This window comes from Chlorocebus sabaeus, chromosome 13, assembly GCF_047675955.1.
Source record: "Chlorocebus sabaeus isolate Y175 chromosome 13, mChlSab1.0.hap1, whole genome shotgun sequence".
Taxonomy (NCBI): Eukaryota; Metazoa; Chordata; class Mammalia; order Primates; family Cercopithecidae; genus Chlorocebus; species Chlorocebus sabaeus.
Window position 1 is genome coordinate 55932023 of NC_132916.1, and position 13810 is coordinate 55945832.

The window sequence follows — 13810 nt, forward strand, 5'->3', positions numbered from 1 at the left end:
CAGTAGCAGTCTGTGTTTTAACAAGCCCTCCCAGTGATTCTGATGCACGCTTGTTAGAGATTCACTGGCTTAAGCCAAAATACACCATACTCAGGCCTTGCTCCCAGAAGCTCTGATTTATTTGGTCGGGTGTGGAGCCCAATCTTTGGTGTTTTAAAAACCTCTCCAGGAACTTCTTACATGCAAGCATTGTTGAGACCCTTTGGTTTAAACACTGGGGATGTGCTTTCTGGTTTCTGATGAACATTTATAGCCTCCAAAAGAAGAAAGTCTGTTGTCCACACCTATGTATCAATATCTATGGCTCCCAGCATGCATGGTAGCACAATGTGTTTAGTTTGAGAGGCAGCAGCACTTCAGTCATGTGGCAATTAGGAGGCTGTGTTCTAATATCCCCTTCACCCCCTAGTTAATTTACTCTTCAAGAGCAGGAGCCTCAAATCCTGCTTCTAGATAAGTGATGAACGTTAGTTTCTCTTTTAGAGTTGTTTTTTTCTTTTTTTTTTTTTTAATGGGAAGGGTAAGTACAATCTCTGAGTGCTCTATATGAAACCAGAAGATAATAAATCCATTCTTGGGGTGGAGACTTTTAACTTCCAATTGCTGTCCTTAGCAGCAAATAGATCAATTTTTGTTACTGATCAGCTGCTCTGCTAACAGTTTCTGTGAGAAACATCTATTTCACAACTAATGGAAAAATCTTGGCTTTGAAGAGTATCTAGGCTTTCAATTCACACGAGAAGCAATTTTTGCAAGTCACTGCCCTGTGGAATATTTGCACGGAGTCACTAAAGTCAGCTAAAATAGACATTGCCTTATTCGATGGAGCGGTCTTTATTAAATGAATATATATATTATATCTATATTATATACATTATATACATTCATCAAATACATATTTTATATATTCATCAAATACATATTATATACATTCATCGAATTTATATTATATATATTCATCATCTTCAAAGCTTGAAGGACTACTTTATTTATTTATTTTACTTTAAGTTCCAGGATACATGTGCAGAACATGTAGGTTTGTTACACAGGCATATGTGTGCCATGGTGGTTTGCTGCACCTATCAACCCATCGTCTAGGCTTTAAGCCCTGCATGCATTAGCTATTTGTCCTAATGCTCTCCCTCCCCTTGCCCCCACCTCTGACAGGCCCCGGTGTATGTCATTCCCCTCCATGTGTCCATGTGATCTCATTGTTCACCTCCCACTTATGAGTGAGAATAGGCGATGTTTGGTTTTCTGTTATTGTGGTAGTTTGCTAAGGATGGTGGCTTCCAGCTTCATCCATGTCCCTGCAAAGGATATGATCTCATTCCTTTTTATGGCTGCACAGTATTCTATGTTGTATATATGCCACATTTTCTTCATCCAGTCTATCACTGATGGGCATTTGGGTTGGCTCCAAGTCTTTGCTATTGTGAACAGTGTTGCAATAAACATACCTGGACATATGTCTTTATAGTAGTATGATTTATAATCTTTGGGTATATATCCAGTAATGGGATTGCTGGGTCAAATGGTATTTCTGGTTCTAGATCCTTGAGGAATCATCACACTGTCTTCCACAGTGATTGAACGTTACATTACCACCAATAGTGTGAAAATGTTTCTATTACTCCACAGCCTAGCCAGTATCTGTTGTTTCTTGACTTTTTAATAATTACCATTCTGATTGGCGAGATGGTATCTTATTGTGGTTTTGATTTGCATTTCTCTGATAATCAGTGATGTCGAGCTTTTTTTCATGTTTGTTGGCCGCCTAAATGTCTGCTTTTAAGAAGTGTCTGTTCATATCTTTGCCCAATTTTTGATGGGGTTGTTTGTTTCTTGTAAATTTATTTAAGTTCCTTATGGATTTTGGAAATTAGACCTTTGTCAGATACATAGTTAGCTAAAATTTTCTTCCATTCTATAGGGTGCCTGTTCACTCTGATGATAGTTTCTTTTGCTGTGCAGGAGCTTTTTAGTTTAATTAGATCCCATTTGTCAATTTTGGCTTTTGTTGCAGTTGTTTTTGGTGTTTTCATCATGAAATCTTTACCAATGCCTATGTGAAGGACTACTTTATAAGTTCCTATGAAATGTTAGAAATTCTTTGGCAGCACAAGTTTATTGACTTGTTCAGGTTCACATGGAGTTGACACAATAACACAGTTTAGCATTATAACCACACACCAATTTCACCTCTTTATGTTGCAAATTTGATTCATAAATGGTAATATAAACTTTCAACTTTATCATGTTGGATTATAGAGGTAAATGTTACAGAAAAACTAGAAAATAATAAAGTGACAAATTTAGGGGAAAAGGAAAGCTTAAGCAAAAATAAAGTAATTTTGTTTCTGTTTTTAAATTTTCTCATACTCCATTTTGCAGATGAATAATAAAGTAATTTTGACCTAGATTCCTTGTTTTCTCACCACATCCATGTCCTCTGGATGCTTGTACCTTGTGCTGATGTGGAAATGGCAAATTTTGAAGAAAGAGATGAGGTTGCTGATGTTAGGAATACTGTTTTCTCTATCCATAAATAAATGTTGATTTGTTACATTAAGGTACCTTTTCAGAAAATTAGAATTTTAAATCCATACGATATTAATCCCGTCAAGGATCTAAGATCTTGGTATAGGTAAAAAGAGAGACGCCTAAATTCAGCAATTATTATATCAAATGCCAGTGTCATTCATTTGCATACTGTTTGTGCTGTTCTGGGAAATCAAATGCTGAAATAATTTTTAAAGTTTAACAGTATTTTTAATAGTAGTCAAAAGTGAAATCTAAATATTCATTATTCAGATGAATTTATGATACAATCGCTTGACAGAATACGAGTATATCTTTAGAAACACTTTAAAATAAGTTTTGATAATATGGAAGTGTTAATAAAATAATTCTAAGAGAAAAAAGCAAGATATAAAATAGTCCCCAATGAACAAAATATGTAAATACACAAAATATTAGAAAGTAATGTGACAGAATATTAGCCGTATTTGTATATATGGGATGTAGGATTGTGGACGACGTACATTTTCTTGTTTATTCTTTTGAATATTTTAAATATTTTATAAGAAAACATATCCACTTAAAAAATTATTTATTTATTTATTTTTGAGACTGAGTTTCATTCTGTTGCCCAGCCTGGAGTGCAGTGGCGCGATCTTGGCTCACTGCAACTTCCACCACCCAGGTTCACGTGGTTCTCCCACTTCAGCCTCCAGAGTAGCTGGGATTACAGGCACATACCACCATGCCCGGCTAATTTTTGTATTTTTAGTAGAGACAGGATTTCACCATGTTGGCCAGGCTAGTGTCAAACTCCCGACCTCAGGTGATCCGCCTGCCTTGGCCTCCCAAACTGCTGAGATTACAGGCGTGAGCCACCATACCCAGTCATTATCCACTTTTTAATAAGAAGAAAATGTTAGTTTTGTCTGTCAGCAGGAAGAAAAAGAAAAATTATAAGGGATCTGGCAAATCACCCAGTGAATAGCTAACAATTGACTAATTGAAGTGATAAATGTCCCCAGTCAATCTCATTAGAGATATTTGTGTTTGGATGCAAAACTTTTATGGAAGTATATTTGTTTGTAGAAAACCACAGGTTCTTAATACCTTCCTTGGAAGTTTTTTCTTATAACATATTAGTTTGTTTATATTCATTGTTTTTGTGCTGAAAGTAGAGTACCAAATGCTTGTACAAAGTGTGTTCTCAATAAATAGATCTTGAATGAATGGATGAGCTTACCAACCAGCATGTATGTCTAGAAGTACTTGTCATATAAATGTTTTAATCATGATTTTCTCTAAGCCTTCTCTAGAAAGATTAGTTTTAATATATCATAAACAAAGCAATATAAATCCAACTAATACTAAAACTACAGGTGTTTTAATACAGGTGTGACATACTTTTTTTCTGTTGTAGAAAAGAGAGTATCAGACCTTGAACTTGCATCCAATTGTCTGAAAGCATCAAAAACAGAAGCCCCTCCCCAAAGCACAAACTTTCCCTGATGTTGACTTGTAACAGAGTTTGGCAGCCAAGTTCCTGGATGTTACACATTAAATGTTGCTCATAGTCCTGCCTCCAACTGCCTTGTTGGCAAAAATGTTGAAACTCTAGAAGGACCATGCTCAGAAGCTAGACCTAGGGGGAATGGTAAGCAATGGGAACTCCTAAATCCAAGAAAGGAACAGTGACTGCATTCACCCACTTAAGAAACCACTTATCCTTAACAATAGTTGTTTTTGTACTTTTGGGGGTTTGTGGCTATTCCCTAAGATCCTTTTTTCCACTGACTTTTACAAGCAATTTAGGGCCTCTTTTTCAACAGATATAAGTAAATCACCCTATGATATTTCAACATAAACTGTTTCAAAACATTTCATATGACTCTTTGTTTATTTATTTTTTTCCCGTGCTTTGAAATTATAAAAAAATTTGAGGGTGATTTTAGGCTACACATAAAATGTGATAGTCAATTTGTTAGAGAATATAAAATTACAGCTAGATAGGAGGAATAAGTTATAGGGTTCTACATCACTTTAGGAACTACAATGAACAATAATATATAGTTTCAAATAGCTAGAAGGAGAATATTGAACATTCCCACACAAAGAAACAATAGATGTTTGAGACGATGGATATGCTAATTACCCTGATCTGATCACTGTACATTATATGTATCTAAATATCACTATATGCCTTGTAAATATGTGCAATTATTATTTGTCAGTTAAAATAATCAGAACCAGAAAAATTAAACTGTACACACACACACACACACACACACACACACACAAACCAATCTGACAAACACTCAAGTAATACAATCTGACATAATTGGCTACAAGTAGGAAATAAATTTTGCTTTGAGTTTCCTGGAAAACATAGTCCAAAAGAAAACTCAGTTACATAGTCTTCATTGTACAAAAGAAAAAAAACTTGAGTTTCTCAGGCCAAGAAAAGATTTCATAGCACTAAGTTCTGAAAGAAATTACTCAGTATACTTGTGTAGGGATTTTTTAATGACATGGTACACAATGACCTCAATATCACACAGGATACATAGATACATAGATTTTTTAAAGCTGCTTCTTGTGCTCTTCCAAACAGGTCAATTTCATGATACTAAAAAACCAGCCAGAGACATCAGTCTGCATTGAATCAAAATAGTGCCCAAGGATGTCACATTCTTAGAATGAACTCTGAATAAACCCTACACTAAAAATCAGAATGCATGGATTGCTTCACCTTTGATTATTCACCTGTTAATAGATGCAGATATGAAGTATCACTGATCAAAGGAGGTTCCAGTCAAACGTGAAGATGAAGCAAATGGTGGGGTTCATATTCTTTGTTTTTCCTTTTTCCTTTTTTATATATTTTATTTTATTTTATTTGAGACAAGATCTCACTCTGTCGCCCAGGCTAGAGCTCAGTGGTGCAGTCTCAGCTCACTGCAACATCCACCTCCCAAGTTCAAGTGATTATCCTGCCTCAGCCACCCAAGTAGCTGGGACTACAGGCATGCCACTATACTTGGCTAATTTTTATGTTTTTAGTAGAGATGGGGTTTCACCGCGTTGGGCAGACTGGTCTCGAACTCCTGACTTTAAGTGACCTGCTTGCCTTGACTTCCCAAATTGCTGGAATTACAGGTGCACACTACACTCAGCTGATTTTTTGTACTTTTTGTAGAGATGAGGTTTCACGATGCTGTCCAGACTGGCCTCAAACTCCTGGGCTCAAGCCACCTGTCTGCCTTGGCCTCCCAAAGTGCTGGGATTACAGGCGTGAGCCCATATTTTTCAATAAAATCAAGGGGTATGCCAGTTCATCCTGAGAAGTAATTCTAACTTGACTGACAAAAGGACCTGCACAGAAAATTAAGTTTTGTTTAAATACCAATCTTGGTACTACTTGTAGATCAAATTGCTTTTCAAATCCAGTTTTTAAAGTGTCAGCTTGTAACATTTGATGTTTGTATGGTATAAACCTGTAACTAAATGGGACAAAATATTTCAAAATTATCCAGTAAAATGATAGTATTTGGACTAAAAATTACTCTGCTCAAAATTAGCTTCCCGTTAAAATCAGCTTTGGGCAAGTTAACCAGCCTCTTTGAACTTATTTCCACTTTGGAAAACAGGAATATATAATCAAAAGTCAAATGGCAGCCAGTAATCTCATGCCTGTAATCTCTGGGAGATTTGGGAGGCTGAGATGAGTGGATTGCCTGAGTTCAGGAGTTTGAGACCAGCCTGGGCAACATGGCAAACCCTTGTCTCTACAAAAAAACATATACAAAATTAGCTTGGCACAGTGGTGAGCACCTGTGATCCCAGCTACTTGGGGGACTGAGGTGGAAAAATCACTTATACTCGAGGTGGAGGTTGCAGTGAGCCCAGATCGTGCCACTGCCACTCCAGCCTGGGTGGCAGAGTGAGACCCTGTCTCAAAAAAACCAAAAACCAAAAAACAAACAAACAAAAACAAAAAACCAAGAACAACAACAAAAAAAAAACAAAGAAAAAGTAAATGACAGAAATTACATGAAAGTGTGTTTTACACTATGAAACACCAGGCAGATGCCAGAGATTATCATTACACCTGTTAAAGTTTTTCAAATGACCATCAGAACTTCGCTCAGACTAAAGATTCTGAAAATGACTCTCATAATTTCTGCCTAAAGTTTTTTTACCCATTGTGATAGTTACACGATTTTATGTGTCAACCTATCTGGGCTGAGATGCCCAGTGAGCTGGCAAAATACTACTTCTGGATGTATCTGTAAGGGTGTTTCAGTGAGATCCTAGCATTTGAATCAGTAGACTGAGTAAAGGAGAGAGCCCTCACTCGTGCGGCAGGGCATCGTCTAATCCACTGAAGGCATGAAGAGAACAGAAAGGCAGAGAAAGGACAACTGTTCTCCCTGCATGAGCTGTGACATCCATTTTCTGCCACTGCAGGACATTGGCAATCCTGGTTCTCAGACCCTCAGACTTGGACTGAGACTTATACCATTAGCTCCTCTGATTCTCAGGTCTTCAAATTTGGATTGGACCCACATCCAACACCACTGGCTTTCCTAGCCTTTCAGCTGGCAGACAGCAGATCGCAGGACAGCCTCCATAATCTAGTGACCCAATTCTTCATAATAAATATCTTTCTCTGTATCTGCATATCTTTTATTGACTCTGCGTCTCTGGTTTACTCTGCCTAATGCACCCATTCAGTTTAACATGTAGTTGTTTGAGCACCCACAAAATGCTTTCAGAGAGACAAAAGAAATGAAAACATGGCTCCTTAACACAGAAGGGATTAGGAGACAACCTTTAGAGCTATATTCTATTACATGATGATGTTATCAAATAATGCAGTGAGCATTCCTGGCAATAATAATAATTCTGCAAGTTGAGAGCTGTAGGAGTTGAGACCTTCGTGGGCTGACTGGGAAAGCTTCTTGAGGCAGTAGAATGCCACAGAGTGATTCTCTTTCTTTCCCTTCCTTCCTTCCTTCCTTTCTTTCCTTCCTTCCTTCCTTCCTTCCTTCCTTCCTTCCTTCCTTCCTTCCTTCCTTCCTTCCTTCCTTCTCTCTCTTTCCTTCCTTCCTTCCTTCTCTCTCTCTCTCTCTCTTCCTTCCTTCCTTCTCTCTCTTTCCTTCCTTCCCTCCTTCCTTCCTTCCTTCCTTCCTTCTCTCTCTCTTCCTTCCTTCTCTCTCTCTCTTTCTTTCTTTCTTTATTTCCTTCCTTCCTTCCTTCTCTCTCTCTTTCCTTCCTTCCCTCCTTCCTTCCTTCCTTCCTTCCTTCCTTCCTTCTCTTTCTTTCTTTCTTTCTTTCTTTCTTTCTTTCTTTCTTTCTTTCTTTCTTTCTTTCTTTCTTTCTTTCTCTCTTTCCTTCCTTCCTTCCTTCCTTCCTTCCTTCCTTCCTTCCTTCCTTCCTTCCTTCCTTCCTTCTCTCTCTCTCCTTCCTTCCTTCCTTCCTTCCTTCCTTCCTTCCTTCCTTCCTTCCTTCCTTCCTTCCTTCTCTCTCTCTTTCTCTCTTTCTTTCTCTTTATTTCTTTCTTCTTATGGAGTCTCACTCTGTCACCTAGGCTGGAATGCAGTAGCTCAATCTTGGGTCACTGCAACCTCTGCCTCCTGGGTTCAAGTGATTCTCCTGCCTCAGTCTCCCAAGTAGCTGGGATTACAGGCACCCACCATCATGCCAGGCTAATTTTTGTATTTTTAGTAGAGACGAAGTTTCACCATGTTGGCCAAACTAGAACTCCCAACCTCAGGTGATCTGCCCACCTGAGCCTCGCAAAGTGCTGGAATTACAGGCGTGAGCCACAGCGCCCGGCCCCATAGAGTGTTTCTTCTCCTCTTCTAATCAGGTCCTCTGTAATCTTGTCACACAGCTTTCATTAAGTATTTAACAACTGGTAAAATGTCCAATGAAGTATTTTTAAAAATTTCCCCAGGATTGAGATCCATATTTTAGTTTCTGTGTGAGATTAATTTTTTTTTGCCTGAGTTCAGATCTTAAAAGATTTAACAAAGTTTGAGTAATTTTAATATCACACAAGAAGGGGAAACAATTTTCTTTCTGTACACTGGGAGCACTATGTATGATGGCTAGCTGTCAAGATAGATCAAGGTACTAATTGGACAATGTGTGAGGAATTGGAAAACTCCTCCACTTCTTTAAAATTTCAGAATCTATATATGTACAATTTACTTCAGAAACTAGAATAGATAAGAAATGTGACCATCTATACACATACAGATGAGATGGTGTAAGACATACTGAAATAAACAGGTCTATTCAGGAGAAAAATAAACCTGCTAATTTCTCAAGCCAGTTGAGATCAGTCCATCCAATCAGAAAATCTCATCCATTCACTCTAAAATTACAGTCAGGGATTATGGTAAGGTTTATTTTTATTTTTATGTTTTAGACTCAAATACCATTTAATGGGTCATTTATAAGAGAAATGACAGGATCCTTAATAAAACCTAAGGTTATTTTTTTTTCAGACAGGGTCTCAGTTTGTCACCCAGGCTGGAGGACAGTGGTGCAAACATGGCTTATTGCAGCCTCAACTTTCTGAGTTCAAGCAATCCGCCCTCCTCAGCCTCCCAAGTAGCCGGGACTACAGGTGTGCACCACCATGTTCAGCTAGTTCTTAAAAATTTTTTTGTAGACACAGGGTCTCACCATGTTGTCCAGGCTGGTCTTGAACCCCTGTGCTCAAGCAGCCCTTCCACCTTGGCCTTCCAAAGTGCTGGGATTACAGGCTTGTGTCACCATGCTCAGCCCAACCCAAGGCTATTGAAGTAGGTCCCACAAAGAATCTTATACGCCCCTTCTACATGTTATTTGCAGCTTTCGGTTTGTAAAGATCAAGCCTACTCCCTTCATATCCCCTTGGAGTTTCCTCTGGCAGTTTCCCTCTTCCTTACCCTTAGTTATACCTTTAGCTTCAGGAGAAGCTGGTATCTAAGAGCTTCAGAGGTTGGATGAACAATAAATCTTTAGATTTTAGCAGAATTCCCCAGGATAGTAATAATGACCATATTTTTAGATTTTCTCATATCGTTCTGATTTCATTTTTTAAATAATAAAGGTGATATATTTAAATTTTTAAATTTAAAAATAGAAAAACATCAGTATTACAGCTCCCTGTATCACGTTTGCAAAAATAGAATTTCCTCTATTACCTAAAACTCATCTTGATTTCTATTTCATAGCCCCTCTCCCACTTGGCAAGAAACACCCTCAATCATTTGCCATTTCCCTCCATGGCCCCTATCCTGAGTTGGGTCACAGTTTTGCCCAGGGCCAGGTTTCAGTGTGAATGGTGTCCCATCTGGTTTTCAGTCCATGCAGGTGGCCATGAAGGCGTCCACAAACCAGAGGAAAAATTCCTGTGGACCCAGTGGTCCTCAGTTGCTGCCAAGCTGTGACTGGGGCAGAAATCGTTCTGATTGCTCTCTATCCACCTGAAGAAACACACCTCCCTGTCATGCCCAGCTGGTTGTTGCAAGATGGAATGAGGAGGATCTTAGGGGAGAACTGGCTGCCCAGAAGCCGAATTCTCTCCCAGAGACCAAACCCCTCTGTTCTGATGGCCTCCATGTTTCCAGGGGTATCTCTAGGTTTTTCCCAGAACAAATCCCTTTCGTTTTATAATTTTGGCCAGAATACTTTATTTAGACCCAAATCCTCTCTTTACTCCAAGACTTTAGGAAATAAAAGCCAAGAAGTTTTGCAATCTTGTGCAACTCTCTGCCTTGCCACCTCCCTGCACTGAAGCTGGAAGCACAAACCTGGTTCTCTCTTAGGTGAGGAAAGACGGAAAGAGAAAGACACAAGGAAAAAGGAAACAATAGATTTACTGTCTCAAAATGTTTACTCTCCTCATCTGTAAATAATTATGTTTCTCCAGTCCTAGTAGTAAAGGTTTATTTGTTTATGTCTAGAAATAAAGCTGGAAAGATGGTGAACCCTAGTTCCGATGTTACACGCTACTGGAGAATGATCTCTTCAAATGTTTGCCCAAAATGACCATGCACAGTACAGATTATTTTAGGGATCACTTAGTCTTCCCCTCTTCTCCCTGACAGAACATCAGCCTCTGCAGTCCTGCTAATGCACAGGGCCACTCAAACCAGTTATTTACAGTATAAATTGCTTAATGCTTATTTATGCATTTCACAATCATCCTTTAATTGTCAACATCAAATGAGGTAGGTAGAAGTTGCGTCATGTCCTGACTTTAAGACTTTTTTTACACCCCCCTTTCTCCGATATGCTTTCAGTTAACATTGAGGAAACAAAACTGTCAACTAACTTGTGCAGAAGCCAAATGATAACTATAAAATATTTTATATAAAACCCATCACGGCCGGGCGCGGTGGCTCAAGCCTGTAATCCCAGCACTTTGGGAGGCCGAGACGGGCGGATCACGAGGTCAGGAGATTAAGACCATCCTGGCTAACACCGTGAAACCCCGTCTCTACTAAAAAAAAAAAAAAAAAAAATACAAAAAACTAGCCGGGCGAGGTAGCGGGCGCCTGTAGTCCCAGCTACTCCGGAGGCTGAGGCAGGAGAATGGCGTGAACCCGGGAGGCAGAGCTTGCAGTGAGCTGAGATCCGGCCACTGCAGTCCAGCCTGGGTGACAGAGCGAGACTCCATCTCAAAAAAATAAAAAATAAATAAAAAACCCATCACAACATTTTTGATAGGCTATTAATAATTTAAAACAAAATGTGATGTTAAAAGCTCGTTTGAAAATTTCCGGAAGCACAACTAAATATATAGATCATGAAGCAGTGCATGTAATCAATACACATGGAAAAACATTTATTCCCATTTGTATTTATTTTCTGGGCTTGTTTATGATAGAATTATTGGTAGAGAAGAAAGCTAGCTAAATATACTAGAAGCATAAATAATGCAATATTTACGAGAGTGTTTAACCTCACTAAGATCATTTAAAATGAGTAGGCCGAGTGTGAAGCTCATGCCTGTACATTTTGGGAGGCTGAGGTGGGCGGATTGCTTGAGCCTAGGAGTTTGAGAACAGCCTGGGCAACGTGGCGAGACCCCATCTCTACAAAAAATACAAAAATTAGCTGGGCATGGTGGCACATGCCTGTAGTTTTAGCTACTTGGGAGGCTGAGGCAGGAGGATCACCGGAGCCCAGGGAGGTTGAGGCTTCAGTAAGCTGTAATTGGACCACTGCACTCCCACCTGGGTGACAGAACGAGACTCTGTCTCAAAAAGAAAAAATATGATAGTAACAATAATAGATAAAATGAGCAGTGCTTTAGCAGCATCCTTTGCTTGCAGTTTATGTGTTAGTTTGATGTATCTATAACTTCAAAAATGTCAGCTCTTTTACTTACTATTTTATTTGAAGGTAACACATACTACTTTAAGGAAGAGCTTTTATTTCTTCCCCATTTATTTACTTATTCCTTGCATCACCATGGACTCAGAAATTCTTATTTTACTCTACTTGTTATAATCAATTACCATCATTATTTATTTTGTGGCTTTGATTGCCCCAGATTTAGCCAATCTTTTGACTGCTATATCTTTTACATGATCCTCTTATTTACTTATTTGAGACAGGGTCTTGCTCTGTCACCATGGTGGTGCATGCCTGTAGTCCCAGCTACTCGAGAGGCCAAGATAGGAGGATCACTTGAACCCCAGGAGGTGCAGACTCAACCTCCCAGGTGCAGACTCAACCTCCCAGGGTCAAGTGATCCTCCCATCTCAGCCTCTTGAGTAGCTGGGACTACAGCATGCACCAACATGCCCGGCTAATTTTTGTATTTTTGTACAGCATGTGGTTTCACCATGTTGCCCAGGCTGGTCTCGAACTCCCGGGCTCCAGCGATCCACCCTTTCTGGCCTCCCAAAGTGCTGGAATTACAGGTGTGGCCACTGTGTCAGCTGATTCTCACATGTGTCGAGCACTTCCTTACTTTCTGGTACCACAAGAAATTTCAGGCTTATTTTGTACTTGCAGCTTATACTTTCTCTCGTCTAGTCCTGGAATGACCCATTTCTCTAAGAAGCCCTGGTGCCTTTTATTTGAGAATGGTAGATGGAGACCAAGACGCATGTGCAGAGGTACCCATTGGTACTGGGAAATCAGTCTCCAGCCTCTTTCAGCAGAGAGCTGAGAAATATATGTACACACACACACACACACACACACACACACACTCACACACTTCTTATTTCTGTATCTAGTCACCTGAAAATATTGAAAACCATGAGTTCATATGGATCCTCTGACCTAACACCATTGAACGTATTCTAGCCTTTTGCCTTTCCTTATATCTAACTCCTTTTTCAGACTGTGGGAATCCTGGCTTTCTTTTCCACAATTTATTTACTTGCCATATGAAAGTAAGGTCCTTTGTCCGTATTTCCCCTTTTGTTTTCCCTTAATGATTTTCTTAAAAAAAAATTATTTTTAATTTTTGTGGGTACATAGTAGGTATATATATTTATTTTGAGGTACATGAAATATTTTGATACAGGCATGCAATGTGTAATAATGACATCATGGAGAATAGGGTATCCAGCTCCCCTAGCATTTATTCTTTGTTTTACAAACAATCCAGATATATTATTTTAGTTATTTAAAAGTAGAAAATTAAGTTGACTATAGTCATCCTGTTGTTCCATCAAATAGTAGGTCTTATTAATTCTTTCTATTTTTTTTTTTTTTTTTTTGTCTCCACCTCCCCCTATCCTCCTACTACCCTTCCAGGCCTCTGGTAACCATCTTTATACTCTCTATGTCCATGAGTTCAGTTGTGTCCATGAATTCAACTGTTTTGATTTTCAGAACCCACAAATAAGTGAGAACAGGCAGTGTTTGTCTTTCTGTGCCTGGCTTGTTTCACTTAACACAATGATCTCCACTTCCATCCATGTTATTACAAATGACAGGATCTCGTTCTTTTTATACCTCAATAGTACTCCATTGGGTATATAACACATTTTCTTTATCCGTTCATCTTTTGATGGACACTTAGGTTGTTACCAAATCTTGGTTATTATGAGTAGTGCTGCAATAAACATGGTAGGGCAGGTATCTCTTCAATATACCGATTTCCCTTGTTTTGGTTGTGAGATCGCTAGATCGTATGGTAGCTCTATTTTTACTTTTTTGAAGAACCTGTAAATTGTTCTCCACAGCAGTTGTACTAATTTACATTCCCACCAACAGTGTACGAGGGTTCCCTTTTCTCCACTTCCTCACCAGCATTTGTTACAGCTTG